The sequence below is a fragment of the Triticum dicoccoides genome, chromosome 2B (assembly GCF_002162155.2).
Source record: "Triticum dicoccoides isolate Atlit2015 ecotype Zavitan chromosome 2B, WEW_v2.0, whole genome shotgun sequence".
Lineage (NCBI taxonomy): Eukaryota > Viridiplantae > Streptophyta > Magnoliopsida > Poales > Poaceae > Triticum > Triticum dicoccoides.
Window position 1 is genome coordinate 733,704,267 of NC_041383.1, and position 12,182 is coordinate 733,716,448.

Sequence of the window (12,182 nt, forward strand, 5' to 3'; positions counted from 1 at the left end):
GGCCTGATCGAGGATACGAATGGGGTACTCTCGATATGTAAGATTATCCTGGATATCAAGCGTTTCGTGGTCCACTTCACGGATAGGATCCGAGAAGCAACGCCTGAGTTGGGATACGTGGAAGACATCGTGGACTCTGGAGAGATGCGGAGGTAGTTCCAACTGGTAGGCAACTTCTCCTCGTTTGGCGAGAATGCGAAAAGGTCCAATGTAACGAGGAGCCAATTTGCCTTTGATACCGAAACGATGGGTTCCCTTCAGAGGGGTGACCCGAAGATAAGCCTTCTCGTCAACCTCGAAAGTCATAGCCTTATGTTTTCGGTCATATTGACTCTTTTGACGAGATTGGGCTGTTTTCAACTTTTCACGAACGATGCGAACTTGTTCTTCTGCTTCCTGGATCATATCCGGGCCAAAGAATTGTCTTTCCCCGGTCTCTGACCAGTTAAGGGGTGTTCGACATCGTCGTCCATAGAGAACTTCAAAAGGGGCTTTACCCAAGCTAGATTGATAGCTGTTGTTATAAGCGAATTCGGCAAATGGAAGGCACTTCTCCCAATCCATTCCGAATGAGATAACAGAGGCTCGAAGCATGTCTTCTAGAATCTGGTTGACGCGTTCCACTTGACCGCTCGACTGAGGGTGGAAGGCGGTGCTAAAGGAGAGACGAGTTCCCATAGCATTCTGGAAACTTTCCCAAAATCGAGAGGTGAAAAGGCTTCCTCGATCCGAGTTAATTTCCAAAGGAACACCATGGAGGGACACTATTCGGGAGATGTATAAGTCTGCCAATTGACTGGCGGTTATACTCTCACGAACAGGTAAGAAATGGGCTACTTTGGAAAGACGATCGACCACGACGAAGATAGCATTATTCCCTCTCTTAGTCCTGGGAAAACCGGTAATGAAATCCATACCAATTTTATCCCATTTCCATTCAGGAATAGCTAAGGGTTGAAGGCTGCCAGCAGGCCGTTGGTGCTCTGCTTTTACACGACGACAGACGTCGCAATTAGCAATATACTGAGCAATTTCTCTCTTCATCCTAGTCCACCAGAACCTCTGGCGTAGGTCCTGATACATCTTAGTACTACCGGGATGAATAGTGAGAGGGGATTCATGAGCCTCCTTAAGGATCAACTGCCGTAGATGCTGGTTCTTGGGAACCACTAGACGGTTCTCAAAGTACACAACACCATGATCATTTGTGGAGAAACAACTAGCACCTCCGCTAGCAATGTTCTCCTTGATCTTAGCTATTCCCTTATCTCGCTTCTGGGCAGCAATGATTTGATCCGTAAGAGTAGGTTTCGCCACCAAGGTGGAAAGAAATCCTTGAGGAACAATGTGAAGGTTAAGCTTCCGAAATTCCTCATGGAGAAGCGGTTGACTTTGTTGTAACATCAGATTGTTACAATAGGATTTACGACTTAGCGCATCAGCCATGACGTTGGCTTTCCCTGGGGTGTAGGTTATTCCTAAGTCGAAGTCTGTGATCAATTCAACCCAACGTCTTTGCCTGAGATTCAGATCCGGTTGGGTGAAGATGTACTTCAGACTTTGGTGATCAGTGAATATTTCGCAACGGTTACCGAGGAGGTAATGTCGCCAGGTTTTAAGTGCATAGACTACGGCTGCAAGCTCTAGATCATGAGTGGGACAATTCTCCTCATGTGGGTGAAGTTGCCGTGAAGCGTAGGCAATTACGTGTCGATCTTGCATGAGAATGCAACCTAGTCCTTGTCGCGAGGCGTCGCAGTAGATAACAAAGTCCTTGGAGAAGTCTGGCGGTACCAGCACGGGAGCAGAAGTCAGGCGTCTTTTCAGTTCCTGAAAGCTGTGCTCACATTGTGGAGTCCACTCGAACTTCTTATCTTTCTTGAGGAGTTCGGTTAGGGGTTTAGCAACCTTGGAGAAGTTCTCGACAAAGCGACGACAATAGCTCGCTAAGCCTAGAAAACTCCGAACTTGCTTGACTGATTCAGGTGGAGTCCAATTAAGAACGGCTTGAACTCGCTCGGGGTAACAGCAATACCTTTACCAGATATTACATGACCCAGATAGGTCACTTCTGACAACCAGAATTCACATTTAGAGAATTTGGCATAAAGGTGATGCTCTCGAAGTTTCTGCAACACTAGCCTTAGATGTTTGGCATGTTCTTCCTCGTTCTTGGAGTAGATGAGTATATCATCGAGGTAAACCACGACGAATTTATCCAAATACTCCATGAAGATTGAGTTCATTAACCGAGAAAAGGTGGCTGGAGCGTTGGTTAATCCGAAGGACATGACGGTGTACTCGTATTGGCCATAACGAGTAACAAAGGCCGTTTTAGGAATGTCCCCGTTTCTGATTTTGATTTTATGGTAGCCCAACCTCAAATCCATCTTGGAGAAGACTGAGGATCCAGCGAGCTGATCATACAGGTCGTTGATCCTGGGAAGCGGGTATTTGTTCTTGATTGTGACCAAGTTGACAGGTCGGTAATCTACAACCATCCGGTCCGTACCATCCTTCTTCTTGACGAATAGGACGGGGCAAGCCCACGGAGATGAGCTAGGTCGGATGAAACCCTTTTTCAAGGACTCATCGAGTTGTTTCTTAAGTTCGGCTAGTTCTAGGGGTGCCATCTTATAAGGTCTTCTAGCAATCGGAACGGTTCCTGGAATGAGGTCTATTACAAACTCAACATCCCTGTCAGGTGGAACACCTGGCAATTCCTCTGGAAAGACATCCGGGAAGTCAAGGACTACCGGAACGTCCTCAAGGTCTGGCAAAGGGCTGGCGTTAAGAGAATATAATTGTCGCTTGGCTATTCGGGTCAAGACATTGACTATCTTTCCCGAAGGATGGGTGAGTTGAACAGTCCTAGAGAAGCAATCGATTTGGGCATGATGAGCTGACATCCAGTCCATACCCAGAATGATATTAATATCTAAAGATTTAAGGGCTATCAAAGACGCAAGGAAAACAAGTCTGTCGACTTGGATCTCATTTCCATAACTTACCCTAGAGGTCTGCCATCTAGACCCAGGGGTAGAGATTTCCATAGTGGATGGCATGTCACAGAATGCAACGTTATGCAAACGAGCATAATTTTCAGATATAAAGGAATGAGAGGCTCCTGTATCGAAAAGAACAGATGACGGGTGGCAGTTAACAAGAAGCGTACCGAGAACGACGTTGGGATCCTCTTGAGCTTCTTCGGCAGAGATACAGTTGACATGGCCACGTGAAGCGGTGACCGGCTTGGCGTGGAATATTTTTCCTGTCGGCTTGCCACGGCCAACAGCTTTAGCAGATTGATTGGGGTTGGTCTGGGGACACTCACGCATATAGTGACCAGATTCCCCACACTTAAAACAAGTCACGGAACTGGTACGTGGAGGAGCATTGTTAGTTGGACCCCCATAGGGCTTGGCTGGAGCAGACTGTTGAACGGGGCGAGGCGCCTGGAAGGATGGCCTCGGTGTGAACCTGGGTGGCAGGGCGGTGTTGGGCACCCACACGCGGCGCTTCTGAGGACCAGCACCGGATGAGGAACCCGTGTCACGTCCATGCTTGCGTGTTGCGTCATAGTCAGTCTGACCAGTTTCGGCACTGATGGCTTTGTTGACAAGTTTCGAAAAAGATGTGCACTCATGCAGACGGAGGTCACGGCGAAGCTCAGGACTAAGGCCCTTACGGAACCTTGCTTGCTTCTTGGCATCGGTAGACACTTCCTCAGTTGCATATCGGGCGAGATTACCAAACTCCCTGCTATAGGCATCCACAGAAAGTCGGCCTTGGGTGAAACTGCAAAATTCTTCACGTTTACGGTCCATGAGACCCTCCGGAATGTGATGTTCACGGAAAGCCTCGCTGAATTCAGCCCAAGTAGTGACATGGCCCGCTGGGCGCATAGCTCCATAATTCTCCCACCATAAACTGGCGGGGCCTTCAAGATGATATGCAGCAAAGGTGACCTTGTCAGCCTCCGCTACCAGCGCGGAACGCAGTTTATGAGAAATACTGCGAAGCCAGTCATCAGCGTCGAGAGGCTCGACGGAGTGGTGGAACGTGGGTGGATGCAATTTGATAAAATCACTGAGTGACACCACGTTAGCCCTCTGATGGTGTGCTGTATTCTGTTCAATACGCTCCAACAAACGGTTTGTCTCCCACTTGTTTCTCTCAGCTTCCATCATAACCTCGGCTAGTGAAGGAGGATGAGGCAGATTTACATCCCTGGCTTCACTGCCTTCGGCCTGCTCTTGAGAAGCAGGGTTAGCGCGCATGTTGACCATCCTAGGTAAACAAGACAATGATTTAGTCAGGATGATAAAATTCCGACATAGGATAAAAATGTAAGGAATAACTCGAAATGCAAGATGATCATCCGTATGACATGGTAGATACAGAAACTGCTTCTTTATTCCATCGTCATACACACCATACAGGGTTTAGTACAAGACCAAACAAAGTACTATTACGGTGAAAGAGGATTACATCTCATCGAAGGCATTCCAAGCTCCTATACATTATTTTTCTACACCTCCGGAAGGAGTACAAACTAGGTCATATCCCACGAGTCACGCGGGACGATAGACGACACAGCTAGTGCGAACTAGTGATACTACCACTGACTCAGACCGATCCGTAGTAGTCCTCGTAGAAGTCACCTCCATAGCCTGGAAGCTCAACATGATCATCCGGAAACAGACGATCTCGCGGAGCTTGTGGACCATAGGGGCTAGGATGAGGCCTTGGACCAACAAACGGTGGCCTGCGGGGACCGCGAGGTGGGGTGATGCCTCCTACATCACGCCAAACCATCACGTCTGGCAGAGCAGATCTCACAGGATAGAGATCGCGCATATCTGAGAATCCAGCTTGCACTGCCGGTGCGAACCGAGTCAAAGTGGCCCAGTGGTCAGCACGGGTATTGAAGAGCTCTAACCTTAAGGCCCGATTTTCACGGTCCTTATCCTCGAGCATCTCAGCAGTGGTGCGGGTCCGTGAATCCTCCTGAGTGGGGTCAGCATAAATAGCCTGGAGATACCCTTGTGCTCCCGGAAGTGATCCTGGCATATACCGGAAATCAGAGTTCCGAAATATACCAGATCTGACTCGCATAATGGTCATCATAGAGTAGGCGGCGTCCTGCACAGCCATCTCAATAGTAACCCCGAGTCCATAAGAGCAGTGAAGAGGCTCGGTGGATCCAGGATAAGATGGAAATATCCTGACAGTGCAGAGATACTGGCTCTGATTAAAATCTCGGAATTGCTCTTCGACCGTGTACTCAGGATACCAGCGGTATCCAGCCTCAGTCATTATCCTGACCAACTTAGCAGTATGGCCGGGTACATCTAGGCATCGAGTCAGGCGAACCACTTGATTGAGGTTGCGAGTGGCCATCTGAAAGCACAATCATAATGCAAAGGCATTAGAATTTCTAGCGAAATTTCGGCAGCATAACAGCTGTAAATGCTCAAGAAGGATTTTGAGACATTTGACAAAGGATTTCGTACACACTCAACATCACCATATCAAAGTTCTGAAACCATTCTGGCAACATAATGTGGTAGTAGAACTGAACTAGGCTTGTATCCATCAAACTTATAAGGTACTACTGATTAGTAACACGTGATCCTGATAGAGAGAATAGGTCCTAATTCCTTATCCCCCGGTAGAAGAATGGACTGACTCAGATCAGAATGTCATAAGATAAAGGAGTAAAAAGAGCCTTACGTTCCATCCCACAAACAATTCCCCTACATATAACTAAAGAATTTCTAGACTCAACATCGACAAGTTTGGCTTGGAGAACCTACAGACAGTCCGGCTCTGATGCCAACGCTGTCAGGACCCCGACTCGATGTCACATCGATCTAGCTGGTAACACCTCATATCACTTTGCGGCCTCACGCACGGTATCCCCACGGGTGTCGTCTTACCTTTTCCCGGGACCGTTTGCGCCTTTTGGCTCACGTATATGATAGTGTCGCTAGCATCCATATGATAAAGAGCCCGGGCTGACATGACTAGTCGTAAACCCAAAGTGGCACAGACTTACAGGGACAGGCATCCATGACCCAGCTTCGAACGTGTCGGTCATCAGAAAGTGGGTCCGGGCTGTAGCACTGGGCTAGCAGGACTCCGGTAAACCGGGCTGTAGCGGGCCAACAGGACTCCGGTACTCAAAGCGTGACATTTCCCAGAAGGGACAAACACAGGAACGAAGAAGGACACATGCCGGCCAGCCTAAGTGTTCCAGAGCAGTAGCAAGCTACCATGGCTCAGCGGTAACACTAGGAGACATTTCCCGGTAAGAGAGGCTACTAAAGATAAACAACTAGATAGTCAGATCCCACACATACCAAGCATTTCAATCATACACACAATATGCTCGATATGTGCAAATACAACGAAGCATCACAACATGACTCTACGACACAAGTACTTTATTTAAGGCTCAGGGAGCCATACATAACATACACAAAGGTACGGGTCTCACGACCCAACATACAAGTCATACAGTCATACAAACCAGCAGCGGAAGTAACTTGTCTGAGTACAGACAACTAGTAAAATAAAAGAGGCTTGGGAAGCCTAGCTATACTACAAGGTCCTTCACAAGCTCAGGGTCACCACCTAGGTCTTTAGCCTACTCGTTGATGTCAACGTCTACATAGAACCCATCAGAAGGGGTTGCAGCGTCTTCTGTAAAAATGTAGATTATAGCAACATGAGTACAAAGGTACTCAGCAAGACTTACATCAGATCCTACATACATGCTTAGTATCAAGAAGGGTTGGTGGAGTTATTGCAGCAAGCCAGCTTTGACTCTTGGCTAGACTATCCTACGATACTCCAACTTGAAATGGTTTTGCGCACACGAGTCCACTACTCACCACTTCAATACACTACCGAGGATCCACCTCCGTCTTCCTACGGAAGAGCCATCCTCGGCACTCACACTTATCTTGAGGCTTTTAACAGTTTCCATTTACTTGTCTATGAACTGTATAGGCAACCAAGTAGTCCTTTACCGCGGACGTGGCTATTCGAATAGATTATGATAACCCTGCAGGGGTGTACTTCTTCATACATGTTTCCACCACTTAGCGTCTGCACACGACATGTGCTCGGCAGACTTCAAGCGAAAGCCGACGTGGGTGTTGACCAGGACCTACCTAAACACTTAAGCCTCTAGTCCAGGTTTATCGCCTATTCAGGTTCCATCCGCAGGGAGTCCGGCCGGGGTTTCCCATACGGCCCCGAACGATGTGAACAGGGTTCCCGAGATACCTAACGGGTATTCGGTACACCCGGCCACGTACCTACCGCATCACAGCCCACCCCTACGGTCAGCGCTGTCCACGGCCTCCAGTAGGCTACAAACACCAGAAACTACTTGCAACTCCTGGACAGAGAGCTAGGGTGAATAAGAAGTCGAGCGGGGTCATATTTCAGGGCCCAATGCATGGTAGTAGCTGTATCTTAAATCACGCATACAGATCTCAGTGCTTAAGGTCGGCTTCAATGAAACAACCCACCATGTACTCCTACATGGCCTCTCATCGATACCTTTACCAAATCGTGTTCACCACACCACTCTCATTACCGACATAACCGTTTCACTCTAGCCCATCACCCAGATGAACCAGACCTGACACGACTCTAAGCATAGCAGGCATAGCAAGGTAGGAACAACACATACATATGGCTCAATCAACTCCTACACATGCTAGTGAGTTTCATCTAGTTACTGTGGCAATGACAGGTCATGCAGAGGAAATGGGTTCAACTACCGTAGCACACAGCAGTTTGAATCGCGTTGTCTTAATGCAGTAAAAGAGAGCAGGAGCGAGAACATGGGATTGTATCGATATGATCAAATGGTTGGTTGCTTGCCTGATGGTACGATGCACTGATACGGTTCTTCGCTAGGGTAATCAGGGTATTCTTCGGGGACAGAACAGTGAGTGCGACGGAGTTCTTGGTGCGGCCGGAGATGGACCGGAGCGACGACGGCGTTGAAGGGGATCTCCGGCGACGGTGAGCTCGGGCGAGGTCGGTGCGGTGGTCTCGGGCGTTGCGAGCGCTCGGGGCTCGGCTGCTCGATGAAGTGGACAGCGGCGGAGCTCCTGGACACGGTGAGACGGCGTGGGGTGGTCGGAGGGCGTGGCTACGGCGAGGGGGTGGCGGCGATGGCGTCGGCCATGGCTGGGGCGTGCGAGGGGGAGGAGCTGGAGAGGAGAGGGGGTGTCTGGGGGGTTCGGGGGAGAGAGAGAGGCCGATCCTCGACGTCACCTGGCGAGGGGAGCGGCGAGGCGGCGAGCAGGTGCGTGGCGCACGCCGCGGTCGCCGTCGGGCACCTGCCTGCCTGCCTGGCCGGCAAGCAGCTCGCTGGAGCGGTGCTGGGCTGGGCCGGCAGGTGGGCCGGGGCAGGCGCCAGGTAAGTTTTTTTCATTTTCTTCTGTTTTCTGTTTTTCTAATACTTCTGCAACTTTGTTGAATTAAATAAAATACCTAGACAACTTCAAAAATCACCAAATCACTCCTGGTCCATAGCTGGATTATTTCCAACATGAAACATTTTAGTTTGGAGGTATTTGAGCATTTAAATATTTTATATAATTTTAAATGCCCAAATTCAAATATTTATGAATTAATTCAAAAACCCTAAGATGGCCTAGGAAAATGTGCACCACTTTTGGCAGAGGTCCTGAACCAAGACAAAAATGATGGACATTTTAGAAGGGCATTTCAGGTTCATTGAAAATTATTTTAGTAAACCCTAGTTGGTTTCAGAGGGGACTGGGGGTTCTGTCATCCCCATTTCAAGTTTCTGATGAAAGAATAAACATGATGCAACACTCTAATGCATGACTAGCTAGGGTGTGACATCGGAATGGAACGAAACTTTGTGAGGATTTTTATAAAATTAAAGAGAATTTCTGAAGCTAGGATGGACCTGAGGGGGGCACCTGGGTGGGCACAACCCACCAGGGCACGAAAGCCCCCCAGGCACGCCCAGGTGGGTGCTGCCAACCTGGTGTCCCCGCTGACCTCCAAACCGACGCTATAAAATCCCATATTTCCAGAAGAAAAAAATGAGGGAGAAAGAATTATCGCGTTTCACGATATGGAGCTGCCACCAAGCCCTGTTCTGTCTTGGGAGGGCAGATCTGGAGTCCGTTTGGGGCTCCGGAGAGGGGGATCTTTGATCTTCGTCATCATCAACACATCTCCATTGCCAATTCCATGATGCTCCCCACCGGGAGTGAGTAATTCCTTCGTAGGCTCACTGGTCAATGAGGAGTTGGATGAGATTCATCATGTAATCGCGTTAGTTTTGTTAGGGCTTGATCCCTAGTATCCACTATGTTTTGAGATTGATGTTGTTATAACTTTGCCATGCTTAATGCTTGTCACTTTGGGCGCGGGTGCCTGATTTCAGATCTGAACCGTTTATGTTATCACCATTATATCCATGTTCTAGATCTGATCTTGCAAGTTATAGTCACCTACTACGTGTTATTATCTGGCAACCCCGGAGTGACAGAAGTCGGGACCACTCCCGGTGATGACCATAGTTTGAGGAGTTCATGTATTCATCGTGTGTTAATGCTTTGTTCCGGTTCTCTATTAAAAGGAGGCCTTAATATCCCTTTGTTTCCAATAGGACCCCACTGCCACAGGAGGGTAGGACAAAAGATGTCATGCAAGTTCTTTCCATAAGCACGTATGACTATTTATGGAATACATGCCTACATTATATTTAAGTACTGGAGCTAGTGTCATATTGCCCTGGGTTATAATTGTCTCATGATGAATATCATCTAACGAGTCACCGATCCAATGCCTACGAATTTATCATATATTGTTCTTGCTAAGTTACTATTGTTACTACTGCTATCATTACTGCTACAATATTACTGCTATCATTGTTACTGTTACTGTTACTACTACTGCTATCATCACAACTATCATACTACTGTGCTACTAATCACTTTGCTGCAATTAATCTCCAGGTGTGGTTGAATTGACAACTCAGCTGCAAATACCTTCAAATATTCTTTGGCTCCCCTTGTGTCGAATCTGTAAATTTGGGTTGAATACTATACCCTCGAAAACTGTTGCAATCCCCTATACTTGTGGGTTATCAAGACCTTTTTCTGGCGCCATTGCCGGGGAGCATAGCTATATTTGTTAAGTCACTTGGGATTATTATCATCTTATCTCTATGAAGAATTTGAAGGATGCTAAGACTAAGATTTTTCCCTCAAAGACGAGGGGAGGTAAGGAACTGCCATCCAGTTCTACTTTAGATTCACCTTCTGTTATAAGTAAACTTGCAACTCCACAACATGCTATTGATTCTGATATATCGCAAGTTATTGATGATGCTACTTCTGCTATGAATGTTACTCATGATGATGCTAGTACCTTGCTTGATGATAATGTGCCACTAGGTGAATTTCTTGATGAACAAATTGCTAGAGTAAGACTACATGATATTGTTGAATCTGATGATGAACCTGAAACTGACACTACAAAAAAAAGACACATCCGTGACATTTTGGGCCGAACGGAAAAAATTTCTGTCATACTTATGACACTTCTATGATGATAATTGTGACAAAACCCGGTATCATCATAGATGTGGTGGGCTCCTACTTCTATGACAAAAAATCATGATAGAGAATGGGCTTTTCGTCCTGGGCGGGCCGGAGACGCAGCTGCATGACATTCTTTGGGCCGTCCATGACGGAAAAAACTATGGTAGAAGTGTGGGTGAGGAAAATTTTGGGGAGTTCCCGGTTACGGTGGGTGGTCGGGGCCGAGCTATGCGCGTTTCTCTCGTACATGTACGCACATGTGTGCGAGGTGTTGGCTCTAACTGAACCCGAGCGAGGCGTTGGGCTCTAACTAAACCCGAGCGATTGCACTTGAGGCTACACGTTACTGAACCCGAGCGATCGATCGATGGGTGTTAACTGAACCGGATCGAGCGATTCCTTCGCTACTGCTGCTAACTGAACCTGATTGATGTTGCCTCTCTGGATGAACAGTGAGCGTTGCAAGGGGGTGGATGAACAGTGATATGTGGCGTTGCCTCTGGATGCATAGGACCCCGTGGTGTGGAGGGTTGGATGAATAGTAGACGGTGGAGGGGTGGTTGAACAGTAGCCGATGGAGTAGCGCGCGGTGGAGGCTGGATGAACAGGAGCCCATGGAGGCTGGAGGAGGTCGACGGTAGCCCGTGGAGGCTGGAGGAGGTCGACGGTGGAGATGAACAGTATCCCGTGGAGTCCCGTTTTGCGGTATGCCACACCCCTCCCGATGAACATGACCCCCGTTTTGACCATAGCGCTCCAACACAAGTCCGTTTCGTCCGTTTTGCGGTATGCCACACCCCTCCCGATCAACAAGACCCCCGTTTCGACCGTAGCGCTCCAACACTTTCGTCCGTTTTGCAGTACGCCACACCCCTCCTGATCATCAAGACCCCCCCCCCTTTCGACCGTAGGAGGTCTGTTTCCTCTGTTTTGCGGTACTCCAGACCCCTCCCGATGAACAGGATCCCGTTTCAAAAGTGGCCGGTCGAACACAAGGATGTTTCCTCCATTCTGCGGTATGCCAAGCCTCGTTTCCATCGCCTGTTCCATCCAAGCCCTCCCGATGAACACGATGACGCATTCCGTTCCAACCCAGCCGGTTGGCTCCCCATGAACACGACGATGACACTGTTTCTCCGTTCCGACCTAGCCATGTACACGAGCCCTGGCCGTATGTATGCGCGAGTAGGTGTTCAAGACCCCGCCCGTATGTACACATACGTGGCCGTATTTTCTTTCTTGGACACTGGCCGCTGTACGTATGTGTACATGCTACATGCGTGCCTCTACTATGACATGTGCGCACCTCTACATCGACACGTGCACGCCTCTACATCCACCAATATATATGTACGTACACGTTCGTGACCAGAATGACAACACTATGTACACTTCGACCAGGTGGGTCCCGACAGTTAGGCACTTCATTGCATGCGAAGATGTAGCTGGTGGATCCCAGCAGTCAAGGGGGCGAATCGTTTTTTTTTTGCCCGGACGCACTTCCTTGCGTGCGAAGGTGTAGCTGGTGGGTCCCAGCAGTCAGGGGGGCGAATCGTTTTTTTCAGACAC